Source organism: Pseudophryne corroboree, chromosome 9 (assembly GCF_028390025.1).
Source record: "Pseudophryne corroboree isolate aPseCor3 chromosome 9, aPseCor3.hap2, whole genome shotgun sequence".
NCBI lineage: Eukaryota > Metazoa > Chordata > Amphibia > Anura > Myobatrachidae > Pseudophryne > Pseudophryne corroboree.
The window spans coordinates 156,474,148-156,489,889 of record NC_086452.1 but is presented as its reverse complement, the minus strand read 5'-3'; the positions used below and the strand labels follow the sequence as shown (position 1 = coordinate 156,489,889).

The following is a 15,742-nucleotide window of genomic DNA, read 5'->3' as shown; positions in this document are numbered from 1 at the left end:
CAGTTCATCATGTATCGGGAGATTTGCTCTAATCCTCCTTCCCATCAGCATCTGTGCAGGAGAAAGTCCATTCTGTAAAGGTGTACTGCGGTAGATTAAAAGACTTTTGTAGAAAACTTCTTTACCTTCTTGAGCTTTTTTCATGAGACTCTTTACAGTTTTTACTTTTTTACTGAACTTTCCACCAACCCATTTGAGCATGGATAGTGGGGACTTGACGTAGTATGGACAAATTCCCACTCATCAGCAAATTGTCTAAATTCAGCACTGGAAAACTGAGGACCATTGTCAGTTAACACTTCCATAGAAACACCATGCCTTGCAAAGATTGACTTCATGCAATTGATTACGGCTTTACTAGTAGTTGTATGTAGTGTCTTCACCTCAGGGTAGTTAGAGTAATAATCAGTCACGACAATGTACGTTTTCCCATTACAATCAAACAAATCTGCGCCAACTTTCTGGTACGGTCTCTCTGGCACTGCGTGAGGACTCAGTGGCTCGACTTGTTGTTTCGGTCTATAAGACATAATTCACATGTAGCTGTAGTCTGTGCTATGTCTTGGTTCATTCTTGGCCAATACATAACTTCACGCGCTCTCCGCTTACATTTTTCTTCTCCTAAGTGGCCTTCATGTATCTTGCACAGCATAGTTTTTCTTAGTCGTGCAGGTATGACAAACCTATTGCCTTTGTAAATAATACCATCGACAACTGTAAGGTCACTGCGGTACATCCAGTAATCATGGATAGACAGCGGGCATGCATGTTTTTCTGCTGGCCAACCTTTCAGAATGATATCTTTCAACACTTTCATTGTGTCATCTGTCTCAGTTTCTTTCCTAATCTGTTCTTGTCTTGCAAGAGACACTGGTAGAGAAGCAACGATCAAATTAACATAGGCTTCTATCTCTTCATCCATCAGACTTTTGGAACCTTCACTTTTGTCCACAGCACGAGAAAGTGTATCAGCAATGTACATGTATTTGCCGGGACAGTACAGCGAGTGTACATCATATTTCTGTAGTCTGATAAGCATTCATTGAATTCTCATGGGACAGTCATGTAATGATTTAGTCATGGTAGCTATCAATGGCTTGTGGTCAGTTTCCACTGTAAATGTTTGACCATACACAAACTGATAAAATCGCTCACATGCATATGTGATCGCTAGAAGTTCTTTTTCTATCTAAGCATACCTTGTTTCAGCACTTGTCAGTGCTCTTGATGCATAGATTACTGGTTGCCATGTATCCTCATGTTCTTGTAACAGCACTGAGCCTAGGCCAAATTGTGAAGCATCTGCTGAAATTCTTATTCTTTTCACAGGATCAAAGAATTTTAGCACTGGTTGCTCTGTAATGATCTGTTTCAAGTTTTGCCAACTTTCTTCTTGTTCATGTGACCACATCCACTCGTTATCTTTGTCCAACAACCATCTAAGAGAGGCTGTTCGTTCAGAGAGTTGAGAAACAAAGTTTCCTAAGTAAGTAATCATTCCTAGGAATCTTCTGACGTCGTCTTTGTTGTTAGGACGTTCCATGTTCACTATGGCTGATATTTTCCTTGGGTCTGGTTTTACACCTTGATCCGAGACCATGTCGCCCATAAAGGTAAGTGTATTCATGCCAATTCACATTTGTCCTTGTTTAGCTTTAGATTCACTTTCTTCACAAGTTCCATTACTTGTCTCAATCTAGAATCATGTTCTTCCTTTGTAGATCCCCAGACAATAATGTCATCCATCATTGTTTCAACACCTGGAATATGTTCAAAAATCATGTGTATTTTTTTGTGATATACTTCTGGAGCAGACAATATTCCATATGGTAGTCGAAGAAATCTGTATCGACCTTCTGGTGTATTAAATGTACAAAGCTTTGAGCTGGCCTCATCTAGCTTCATTTGCCAGAATCCTGAAGATACGTCCAATTTACTGAACCATTTTGCTCCCGCAAATTGCGACATGATTTCATCTCTGGTTGGTAGTTTGAAATGTTCTCGTTTAATAGCTTTGTTTAAATCTCTGGGGTCTAGACATATTCGGAGTTGTCCATTTTTCTTTTCAACAATTACTAAGGATCTTACCCATTCAGTAGGCTCATCAACTTTCTGTATCACACCCAAGGCTTCTATGCTATTTAACTCTTGTTTCAGTTTTTCTCTCAGCGCAAACTGCACTTTTCTACAGGGGTGTATCACTGAAGAAACTTGCGTGTCTATATTTATTTTATGCTCTCCAGGCAAACAACCTAGACCTTCAAACAAGTCTCTGTATTCTGTAAACATCAATTTGCAGTCATCTTCTACTTGTGATGTCACCATAAAAACTTTCTTTAGCAAGCTTAGTTTCTCACAGGAACTTAATCCTAGAATCGGTTGCACATTTTTATCCACAATCAGTAGAGATGTTTTAAACTGTTGTCCCTTATATTTCAGTGTCACTAAGCATGTACCTTTCACAGGAATTTCCTCCCCAGTGTACCCTGTAACTTTCACTTTGGCTGGGTGAATTTTAGGTTTTACTCTAAAAGTCTTATAGTCTTGAAATGATATTAAATTCACCTGCGCACCAGTATCAAGCTTAAAGGGAATGACAATCTCGTTCACAGTTAAAGGGACAATCCATTCTTTCTTATCTGCTCTGCAAAGTTCAATGCAATCCACAAAGTATTCATCTGTTTGTTTAACAGCATGCACTTTGGTTGTTTTACTTTTAATTTTACAGCATTTGGCAAAGTGATTAAGTCTACCACATTTCATGCAGGTTTTACCATAAGCCGGACACATTTTAGGATTGTGAGCATTTCCACATCTACTACACATTTCCTTATTAGACTGTGGCTTAGACTGCTTCATTCTTGAGAATGGAGGTTTGCATGGCGCTGTTTTCTGCACTACATGCACATCAGCTTCCTTGTGTAACTTTTTGGCTTGAAATCTAGTTATTTCTGCAGATCTACACATAGTCACTGCCTTTTCTAGTGTTAGGTCTTGCTCTCTCAGCAATCTCTCTCTGAGTCCATTATCAGGTATTCCACAGACAATACGATCTCTAATCAGTGAATCCTTTAAATCACCAAACTCACAGGTTTTACTGAATGATTGCAGCTCTGTAACATACTGATCAAATCCATCTACAGACTTCTGATCACATGTGAAAAACTTATATATTTCATATGTCACATTTTTCCTTGGCACAAAGCAATCTTCAAACTTTTGCATTATAGAAGATAGTACCATTTTCTGCCCCTCATCAAACTGAAAACTATTATAAATGTCCAGCACATCCTCTCCTATCACATGGAGGAAAATGGATGCCTTCGTTTTGTCAGCCTCTGAATCAGCTCCACATGCAGCAAGATATATATTAAACCTTTGCTTAAATCTTTTCCAGTTTTCAGACAAGATACCAGACATCAGCATGCCGGTTGGAGGAGCCAGTTTACCCATGGCTACTCACTGTTTTAAGATAGGAGCACACGGCAGGCTTTGCAGACACAGAGTATCACAGCCACAGACTTCTGCAAGATTCTTTCACACTCTGAGAGTACTAGCAGTCCAAATTAAACTTCTTCTGACACCATGTTTTGTTCATACGTTTGTAAATCCAGTCATCAGGACACAGAGACACGTGAGTTCACTGCTGTTCTGTTTATTCCCTTACCAACTCCAGGCACGCTGCACACTGGACCACCCACTTCCCAGCATCCCCCTGGTCCCAGGGACCATCACTGAAGATTCAGGCTTACACAGATTAGTAAGGGAGTGTCTACAAATATTAAGCCATCCAAGCATGTCGAGGTAGTTTAGGGGACTGTGTGCATTCTGTTTGACAAATCTAAACAGCAGTGTATACAATGTCGAAGTCAGAAAATATTACAACACACACATTACGTACAAACACCACATAGATGGCCTCCGTGTGCGTACATGTTCGGCTGTGATTGCACATATTCGCAAATTGCATATGGTCGCTCCCGCGGTCCTGCGCATTAGAGCGTGGTATGAGTAATTACAGTGGAATTTGTACTCGCATGGAAAAGCCACAAAGACATATCATAAATCTAATCTATATATTGCATAGATCCCACACTGTCTGCTTTTTCTTCTAAATAGCATGAAGATCGGTCACACATAAATTAAAACTCCCAGAGACTAAAATACAATGGCCTTATTTACACTAAGCTTTGAAATTCTATGAAGAAGGCAAACACCTTTGTTTACTAGGGTAGCCGAGTTTCTATTTAAAACAATAAGTACTGGATTGTCATTGTCTCACCTGAAGACAAAAACAAACGAAGAGACAATACCCAGGAACCTAAGCTGCGAGAAACTCAATTAGCAAATAGCTAACCAAAATACAAACCACACATTTAGAAATCTGAGATATTAACATTCATAGTTTAAACTCTTGGAGATGTATGTGTTTGTGTGTGTGTGTGTATATATATATATATATATATATATATATACATAAATATATACATATATATATAATTCCTAACAAATTGTAATAGCAGGAGTATGTGTGTGTGTATACATATATATATATATATATATATATATATATATATATATATATATGTGTGTGTGGATATATGTATATCTTGAGGATGGAAATAGATAATCATATCATGTGTGGGATCATATTGTTCAGAGTCACGTAAACATTAATCTGATGGGAATAAGAATATTATTATATATTACCACATTAAGTTATTAATAATACCAGATTTATGTATGATTAATGTGATGGGTTTAACTGGTTATGGGGCGGGAACTCAGATGCAAACAACAGAAACCACATCTCAAGGTCTAGCCATCGCCCACTTCTTGAGCTGACCAATGATCTCCGGTGCACAGGATATGTCCCACCCCCAAACCAATGGAAGAAGAGCACACAGTGTCTATTGTATTATGTTTTGATCTACTGTATAAAAGATGCCTGCTGCAGGCCTGGTCACACAAGACTCACAAAGTTATCTATCTAGATGACCGAGGACCAGACTGGGTAGCGCGGCGAAATCCAAACAAGTATGTATCATTGGCTGTAGCCATTATTCTTTTGTATTGTATTGCTTTGTTACTGTAACCCCCTTTCAGTAATAATACGCTGTGGTGTCGGAACCCAGTAGTTTAATTACAATCTGGTGTCGTGTCTTCCTTTCCCTGCTAAGGTTTAAAGTGTATTATTATCGCATTGCATAGCTGTTAAGGGTTCACGGTGTATCATTGGGTTTGTACGTGCTGTGTGTACGTTGTATAGCCAGCGCGGCATTTGTACGCAAAGTCCGTACTCGGTACGGGACTCTGTACGCTAACGGTGTAAAAAGTCCGTAGGTTGCGGATTAAGTATAGTGGCCGCAGCGGCTTTATTTAAAGTGTACGAAATGTCTTTTTAAAGTGTTGCTTTTAGTCCTGTATGAAAATCAGCATTCTCAATTGGGGGCATCGTCTGGTTTTCCACATACTCACAGCCTAACAGGTCACAGCAGACTTAATCTATCAGCAAAAGGGAGGACAGAAAGTATCCTACATAAAATTTTCTTGGTCGATGGATACACTAAAAACCCTACTTGTGTGCTGGTTAGATGACGTCTGCTCTGTATGGTTTGTAGAGATGCTGGTAGAACCCGTTAAACAAACAGGAAAAAAGCTATTTAAAAATCTGTGAATTATTTTTTTTTGGCACCAAAAGCGTACACAACAAAAGGCACCCATACTTTGTATACCTTCTCACATTGTTGCCATAAGACTCAGATTGCTAGATTCATTTAGATCTGTGTGAAACCGGATACATTTGTTGCTATATAGTTAAAAGTAAAATAAAAGTTTAAGGAAGTAAGTGTAAAGCACAAACGCAGTCTGGCCTGGTTGTAAAGGTTTATACAGAAAAAACTGTGTGTTGTGTTAAGTGAGCGATTATAGTTAGTATTGCTCACATTTATAGAAGTTGTGGGATTTGTTTTATTGCGGACGTACGGTTTTGTACACGTGTCTCGGACAAAGTACAGGACTGCGCACGCAGTGTAAGAGACATGCACGGTCGCGTGTTTACGCAAAGTGCGTAAGAATACGGGCGCTAAGTTCAAATTACACAATAGTGTCGTTTAGCTAAAAGGTGGGACAGTAGCCATGCTACAATAGCACAAAACTGCCCGGTTTCTAAAGCAGATTAGTATAAAACTTTTGTTTAAAACTGTATTGCCTCTGGGGTTAAAGCTGCCTATCTGAATGAATTAAAATTTTCTGTACAGAAAAACAAAGTGTATTTGAGTGAGCGAACGTAGGAGTGAGTGGATATTCGAACCCAGGGAATTCGGGATCCCGTCGTGTGGTACACCGAGTGAGTGGAGGCTTGGTGGCGTGAGGCGGCTGACTCACGTTAGTATAAAGTTTAATACGTAAGTCGTGAGGAGACTTACACAGGAGCATGGTAGGGAATTGTGAATAGTATTGTGACCCATATAGTTTTTGATACACTCCAGCTGAGGTTTCGCAGCTTGTGATTCGATTCTAGTGGTCGTACGGCAGATAAGTAACAAGTACCTATATATTGTGGATTGGACCGCACGTTTGTGGGTGCGATATATAGCGCAACGTGATATCCTTTTTACGAGCTTTTGCGTAAAATCGCGGTATCATTAGCGCTGTATAGAGCATACGCAAGCGTGATTTGTGTATAATAAAGGGAGTTTTCGCTGGTCACTCTCAGGAAAATCTCCAACGACAGATACTTTACTGGAAAGGGTAAGTTATTCCTAAAAACTTCCAGTAAATATAGGTCAATAGGGGCCCTAAGTTGGGTACATTGCCTTCGCTATCGACAGTGTATGGTAGTACTGGCCAACGTGGGCGTGAGCGGGTGAAGAGCACTCGGAGAACTTTCACCGTCACCTTATATTGAGTATTTTGGTGTTTGTGGGAAAAGGCACACAATTATGGGAGCCAGTTGCTCAAGTAAGGGATGTTTAACCAGGGTTCAGGTTGAAGAGCCGCGGCCCAGGAGGTCAGCGAAGTTTAAAGGAAAAAGTATTATGTGTGGGAAATATGGTCCACACGCTGAAGACTTTTTGTCTGAATGGGAACGTATGACTGACAAAGATAGGGAACCATTCCCTAGGGTGGGCAGCTTTGAACCAGAGGTACTGCAGAATGTAAGCAGTAAAATATGTCTTCTTAAACTCAGAAAACAAAGGATTAGACATAATGATTGTTTAAATTTATGGCAGCAAGAGGGGGAGATGCAAAGGGAACAAACTCGTAAAGCAGGTTCCAAACTTAGCAGGAATGGAGACGCAAACACACCATCACCGACACAGGTCGAAGAAAAAAAGATGGCTGCAAGCAATGGTACATCTGTAAATGATAGTAGTGTGCAAAAACAATGTATTAACCCTAATTTTTGCAAGATGTATCCTGTTTTAAAGTCTTTTCAAGGTTATAGGTCACAGGAAGATGAAGGATCCAGCCAAATCACAGCTCTCCTCCAAGCAGTCACCTTGCAGGAAACTCAGGTGGGGCCTGTCCAACCAGGTAGAGCAGTAACAATATTCCCCAATGAAAGAACTAGTGAGGTCACAGCTACCGGTAAGTGTGAGACAGTTCATTGCACAGAGACAACAACACCTCACAGTAAACAGATTAGGAACGGAATGGTAGAATTACACCCTGTCTTGGAAATAGTAACTCCCAATGGGGGAACTGATAGTCAGGGAGTAATCCTCACCAGGAATAATGCAATGTATTGCCCGTGGCCCAGAGATGAGCTGCGGTCAATCATTTCAGAATTCCCCAACCCTCGGAAGCATTTAGCCAGATGTCAGAAGTTTATCAGAGATCTGGGTAATGCGTATGAACCGACAAACAAACACTGGCGGATATTTTTGAAAGCGTGCCTACCCCCTAATATTGACACCCAAAAATGTATCACTGATTGTAGATTAGAGTCGGATAGTCGTATGACTGACAAACACAATCAGGAGAACTTAGAGCAAATTAACATGCAACCAGAGTTGTATTTCCCCACAACTGTTAAGTGGAGAAGAATTTTTTCCATAAAACAAAGGGAAAATGAAATGACATCTGAATATTTCCATCGGGCCCTGCAAATAATGGATAGATACATTGGGGTATCAGATACAGGGAACTATGTGAATTATAGGGAAGTGGCTGTCTCTGTGCTAATGGACGGACTCAATAAGACAGTAAGGGACAGGGTACAAACATCTTTGCCTAATTGGAGAGGGGTCACAGTAGCTTGTCTTAGAGAGTGCGCAATTGAACACCACAAGAATATTGTTAGGCGGAAAAAACAACAGGAGGAGAGGCTGAAGATTGAAAGTATACAGGCTCTTACACCAAAGTCTCATCAACCTAAACCCCATAACCCTGGTGGTAAGAAAAGGCCAATAATATGTTACACTTGTAAAAATAAAGGAGATTTTGCTAGAGATTGTAAGAGTAGTAGAGCACATAGCCAATATAGACCCCTAGACGGAGAAAACAAGCCACGTTATTAAACACATAGACAGGATCAAGGGACATATAGTAAGGAATCACGAGCCATATAGAAAACATAGATTCGGTTAATGGGAAGAATGGAATAAATGCAACTTTACCCTTTTAACTAAATTTACTGGTGTTGAGAAGAGGTCTCTAAACTTTTTCTTCTTTCTCTAGCAGAAGTGACCTCTAATTAACTTAACAGAAGTTTTGTTAGAGATGGTATACATATAGCGTGCTCCCACCCAGAAAGTACGAATTATGTTGGATACCCACAAAGACTAATGTTGCATTTCACTGTTTTAGATGCATGTCCATCACAGGTAGAGGAAATTATCTCAAAGATACCGGGTTCCCTATGAACTTAGAATGGACAGGACACTGGATTGATGGCTGGGATAGTCCCAGTAGAGATATAACACACATATAATTTTTTTTAGGGGAGCAGACCGAGTAGAGAATCATTCCCCCGTAGTGCCCAATCCAGATGTCAAATTTTGTAAAATCTTCTTTGCCTCTACAAACTTATCTGTTACTAAACTCTATGTGATTTGTCTTCAAAGTTTCCTCTTCATCTCTTGCGTTCACCAACAGGATTACAGTTCAGACGCCACATGCCTACTCGGTCTTTCAGAGCTCTGTCCAAATCCAGTATATCTCACCAGCATAAGTACATAAGGACACCAGTATTTATGCAGTGTGCCTGGTCATGCACAAAGGGTGGAGAATGAGAATACTGGTGATGGGAGACTGTGCACATACACGGATATGCATGATGGTGTGACAGCCTGTTGGTGATTGCCAAACCTGACATTTTTCTTTTCTTAATATACTATTTTTTTCCCTCTCTCTTCTCTGATCCAGAGACGGTTTACTTCACACAACTGATAACACACGATAGTAAATTTAATGGGCAAAATTTGTGTTCCCTAAAGGAAAAGGCAGTCTGGAGGGCAAAGGGGTATGGCCAGGAGTCTTCAGGACTGTGGGCAGGTGGACACGGTAAGCCAGTAGCCCCCAGAGCATACTTTCCAAGTCTAGCTGAGGTGGCACACGGTCTGACTCATCTAGGCAAAGAGGGTATGTGCAGGCTGATGAGAGCCTACTGGTGTGCGCCAGGATTCTCTTCTCATGCAGGTAAGAGAGCAATGACATGCTTTACTTGCTTGAGGAAGAATATTGGAAAGTCAATACCAACAGAGCCATCCCATATCCCTCCGACAGACGGACCTTTTAGGTAATACAAATTGATTTCATACAGTTACCACCCTGTAGGAATTTAAAATATGTGTTAGTTTGTATTGATGTATTTTCCAACTGGGTAGAAGCGTTCCCTGCTGCCACAAATACTGCTACGTTCACTGCAAAGAAAATTGTGCAGGAATTTGTGTGTAGATATGGTATCCCTAGAATAATTGAAAGTGACAGGGGTACCCATTTTACAGGTGAAGTCTTTCAGGTCATGTGCAAACTGATGGGAATTAATAGCAAGCTGCATACTCCGTACCGTCCACAGGCGAGTGCAAAGGTGGAGAGAGTGAACAGCACTATTAAGAACAAGCTGAGCAAATTAATGGCTGAAACTGGATTGTCGTGGCCAGAAGCTTTGCCACTAGTGTTGTACAGCATCAGAACCACTCCCAGGTCTCCCCTTAACTTATCACCCTTTGAAATTCTTTTTGGTCGACAACCTCATGTAATGATAGACCCCCATGATGATTTAAAATGTAATAATGAAGTGACTGTGAAATATTTGGTTGTGATGAGCCAGCAGCTGAAAAAATCAACAAAGAAATTTAAAACTGGTGATTCCTGACCTACCGAACAGTAATTGTCATGACATTGAGCCTGGGGATTATGTGATGATTCGAAATTTCTTACGCTCAGGTTGCCTCATAGACAGGTGGGAAGGACCATACCAAGTCTTGTTAACCAGCACGACAGCATTGAAGGTCGCCGAAAGAGAGACTTGGGTCCACTCGTCCCACTGCAAGAAGGTCGCTGACCCGGAGAGAACTCGTGACAAAGAGCAGAGTGTAGAGAATCTCGTATCACTGGAGTGTCTGTTCCGGGAAAGTTGAGAGGCAGGACTGTTGAAGGGCATCTGAGCACAGAGAGTAACAAGACCTAGAACGGTTGTCGTACCACTTTCTTTTTTCACCTCCCCCTGCATTTTCCTTTATTTTCTCACTCTTATTTTCCTCCTTTCCCCTAACAAAATGGATCGATCACTAGAGACTGCGTTTCAGGTTCTGTTAGTAATTCTGGTTTTGATAAGGACAGTTTGTTTTGGTGAGGGTCCCAGAGAGGTCGAGCAGGGATCTGGAATGGGTTCTGATGGCAAGTATGAATTTGTAGGATCTCAGGATCAGCACATCACTTTAGTAAAGGCTGGCATCAGTAAGCGCTCTGGTAGTCAGTGAGCTCGGAGGCACTGTGAGGGGCTATTGTCTGATGAATATTGTATTTGTAGGAATTGTGAGAATATAGTTGAGGATGGGTGCATCCAGAGATGTCAGTCTAACCTTAATATCGACATGGACCGTCATCCGTTGAGTGATTACCACTAACTAGTGGGTAAGATCTTAAACCAGACAGAATGCTGGGTGTGCTCACAGGTACCTCAAGGTCAGAGCAAGTCAGGATTAGTACCATACCCTTTAGCAATAGATGAGGTACTCGAATTACGGGGTGGAAGACCGGTGGACAAGAAATTCAATATCTCTAGGCCCCCTAGTTTGAAGCTCCACCAGTATCATGTAGACAGGTCCTTATCATGTTTTAATATTTCCAATTACCGAAAACCGGGAAATTGGGAAGTGACGTGGAATAACCTTTTCACGTAGAGCTGATAGCATACCCATAGACTCTGAACTTGTACGCCAAATAGCCAAAATTGGGAGGTATTTCCGGTATAGATATACTCGTGGAAGCAAGACCACGTGGGTTGGAAGAGTATCGTCAGGGTATTGTGCTCATATCATCCAGCCCGATACTTGTACTGAGCAGATGGGAGAAGTAGGGACTGGTTTCCTTACATGGAAAATTTGTAATACGGTGATGTTATATTTTGTCCCCTATGTTATCCCAGATGATGCCTATTTCATATGTGGGAAGAAGGCATACAAATGGCTTGCCCCGAGCTCAGAGGGATTGTGTTATATTGGGAGAGTACTACCAGAGGTCATGACCATAACCCATGATAAGATGAAAGACGTTCACCGCAGTTCTCAGGCTCCTTATACTCATACTCACTATGAACACATCATCAAGAGACACCTCAGAGATAGGGCAGAGCACGCAGCCTCTGATTTGATCCACGAATCCACCGTGATTCAGTTCCTTCTTGCATTAGACATTACCCGTACTGCCAGAGGAACTATAAATTATAGGTATATCCATGCGCAAGCGAACTTGATAGATAATATCACTGAGATGTATGGCGACACCTTCAGGTATACGGGAAGGGAGCTACAAGCTTACAAGAAGGAACTGATTCAGCACAGGATGGTCCATAATTATGTCACAGCCGTGACAGGTGGGTACTGTGTTTCTCTGGCAACTCAATATGGTGTGAAGTGCTGTACGTATATTACAAACAGCACTGACGACCCAACGGAGATTATCGATCGAAATATGGACGATATCTTGCAGTTGAAGTGGGAGTTCAGGAGGAATCACAACCTTACCTTAGCGACTGTGAGTAATGAACTGATTGGCTGGGTCTCATGGTTGAACCCACGCAAATGGTTCTCAGGTTTAGGAGAGTGGGCTCAGAAGGTCATTATGAGTGTGGGGAAGTTTCTCCTCTGTATCCTGGGAGTCATCATAATTATTGGTTTGATATTTAGGTGTGTTCAAATTCTAACGCGGCACAAGCACGGCACAAATCTGATGAGTCTAAGGAGTGAGGGCGCTGTTATAGCAGCAGATTTATTCTATGACTCATCCATAGAGACAGTGTTATGATAAGGATTGAAATGAATTTCATGGCCTGTTTCTTTCACCCGTTTTTCTTTTGTTTCCCCCTCTGCCCAGATACATCCATCCGGAAAAGACATCAGCCCTACCCAAAATGTTTATGTGAATGTATTTTATATATGTGACTTATCTTCATCTCTGCAACCTCCAGTTAATGGCACACATAGTCGACAGGTGATATCCACATATACTACACTCACATATGTTTCCCCCTCCATGTATCATCAACTAAATGTGCACCCCATTTGTTGGAACAAGAAGCCGAAAAGAGCTCGGTAGTGTTTGTTGGCCCATTTACAGACCCTTAATACGGGATGAGAAGGATTTAATGTATACTTTGCAATACCTCGAAGCTAATCTAGAACATATACGGCACGATGATACATGCCCCTCAGACATGGATTCATACATACATGCTTTTTACTATCCCACTAGGTCATACATTTCCCACCTACAACTCTTCCCCGATCATCCAAGCTTTTGTATATATTGTATAGGTAATATTTTTTTTCCTGTTTATTGATTAGTTAGTGGCAGTTATTGATGACTGCCAAAGGGTGGACTGTCGAAGTCAGAAAATATTACAACACACACATTACGTACAAACACCACATAGATGGCCTCCGTGTGCGTACGTGTTCGGCTGTGATTGCACAAATTCGCAAATTGCGTATGGTCGCTCCCGCGGTCCTGCGCATTAGAGCGTGGTATGAGTAATTACAGTGGAATTTGTACTCGCATGGAAAACCCACAAAGACATATCATAAATCTAATCTATATATTGCATAGATCCCACACTGTCTGCCTTTTCTTCTAAATAGCATGAAGATCGGTCACACATAAATTAAAACTCCCAGAGACTAAAATACAATGGCCTTATTTACACTAAGCTTTGAAATTCTATGAAGAAGGCAAACACCTTTGTTTACCAGGGTAGCCGAGTTTCTATTTAAAACAATAAGTACTGGATTGTCATTGTCTCACCTGAAGACAAAAACAAACGGAGAGACAATACCCAGGAACCTGAGCTGCGAGAAACTCAGCAAATAGCTAACCAAAATACAAACCAGACATTTAAAAATCTGAGATAATAACATTCATAGTTTAAACTCTTGGAGATGTATGTGTTTGTGTGTATATATATATATATATATATATACACATATATATATATACACATATGTGTAGAAAGGAATGATACAGCGCCACTTGTGAGGTGGGTTCTCAGTAAAACATGAAAAGTAAAGTTGCTATAAAACATACGTAACCTTGTTAAAAGGTGTCTGCCAACCCTTAAGAATGCAATCCTGGTACAGTACTGCTGGGAAAAGTATAAAATGGGGGGATAAGGGTAAAATTAGATTTAAAAGCCAAAAAATATATAATAATACAAACGAGCTTTAATATCACATAAAAGCGGATCACAACATAAAACGTGCTTCAAAATATTGATAAAAATATATAAACATAAAAGGTCCTTGTAAAAGGTAAGGAATTCTGACTTATCTTTTAAAAATAGGCAAGGGAGTCACTACAGGGAGCCCAACACGTTTCGTCACAACTGACTTCTTCAAAGGGTAAGGACAGAATGAGATAACATGCCTATTTATACCCCTGGTGGACTGGCTCAGGGTTGGTGATGTCATAATTGATCATGTGATGTAATAAAAAAATTTAACATAAAGAAAATCAAGGACACTTAGTTGAGACATAACCTAAGGCAAGGGAGGACACCATAGGGATGTACAATAAAAAACGAGTGGTTTGTGAGGCTCAAATAACGATAGGAATGTCCAAAACTGTAAAAATGTACTGATTTACGGCACTTCCGCCACACTTCCGGTGACGGAGGTGACGCATCACGTGTCTCCGGGTACTTCCGCCCCACTTCCGGTTTTGTTAGTGCGCATGCACCGGCGGCGCTGCTCGTTCACTGCGCATGTGCCCGCAGTCTCTCCAGTTAGTAACAGTCTATCTCCAGGTCTCCATGCTGTGTATGTCCTTCTTACTAAGTGCTGCGGCGGCCATGTTGTTGGTGAGAATCTCCATAGGGGATAAAGGAAAAGCGGTGGCCATCTTTAAGGAGTCTTTGGAGACCCAGAGTCGTGATTCATCGGTATCCATGACGACGGATCCATGTAAAATAGAAACAAACAGAGAAGATATGGTAAAAACTATGTACTGGTTTCTTTGTTGCAGTAAAACCATGCTGGAATCTAATAACTATTATGGGAGGGAATAATGCTAGCCCAAAATGATAAACATTAAAGTGACAGACACATAGCGTTAGCTATGTGTATGTAAAATGACATCCTATTTAAAAACCATACATAGGTGATAACAGGATTTTCAAGTGCCACTGATTAGAAATAAAGGAAAAGAAATGGTTGTAAAATTACAACCCCAAGGTGGTGAGGAAAACAGAGAAGGTGGGAAGAAGAACCAAGCGAACAGTATATATAAACAATATGTGGGTGATGCTGGGAAGGTGATAAGATATAAGCTCAGAGAATTCAAAGTGTTATAATTTATAAGGTGAGTCGTAGATGGTGTCAACCTGGTTAATTATCATGTGGTATTGGATAGGTCACTGGTTAGCTCGACGTAATTTGTCAGTCCTTACAGTACCTGATCTTCCCAGGCAGTTCCCCTCCCTGGTACTGATCAGGCCCAGACACTGCTTAGCTTCCAAGATCGGACGAGATTGGGCGTACCAGTGTGGTTTGACTGTACACGAAAGGTAAACATCTTATCGCCAGGAACCCGATCGCAAATTAACACACGAGCCCTGATGAGTCAAGTACTTTAATATAGTGTGACATGGACACCCAAGGGGGGAAGGAATGTGCAAAAGACAAATGTGGCAACAAAGGAATAGGGAGTAATGGAGGATACAGCACCTCATAGGAAGGGTGCAATTTCATAGCTCTCGTTCAGACCCGTAGGTTGCAAGGTCTGTAACTGGAATATCCAGTACATCTCCCTTCTCGAGAGTTTGTTCGCGAGGTCACCTCCTCTCTCTCCCAGACACACATGCTCGATCGCCTTGAATGTGAGATCCTCAGGGTTGGAGTTATGCTGTGATGTGAAATGTCTAGAAACAGTATGGCTCTCCACCTTATTCTTGATATTCCTTATGTGTTCCTGGATCCTCATTTTTAATGGTCTTTTGGTCTTGCCCACGTACTTCTTTTTGCAAGAGCATTCCAGTAAGTAGATCACGGACACGGTATTACAGTTCATGAATTCCTTT

At 41.1% G+C, this 15,742-nt stretch overlaps 1 pseudogene; it reads right to left on the bottom strand.

The window, feature by feature from the left end:
- Window positions 1–15,105: 15,105 nt before the first annotated feature.
- LOC134964799 (5S ribosomal RNA) lies at window positions 15,106–15,224 on the bottom strand (annotated as a pseudogene).
- Between the last annotated feature and the right edge of the window lie 518 nt (window positions 15,225–15,742).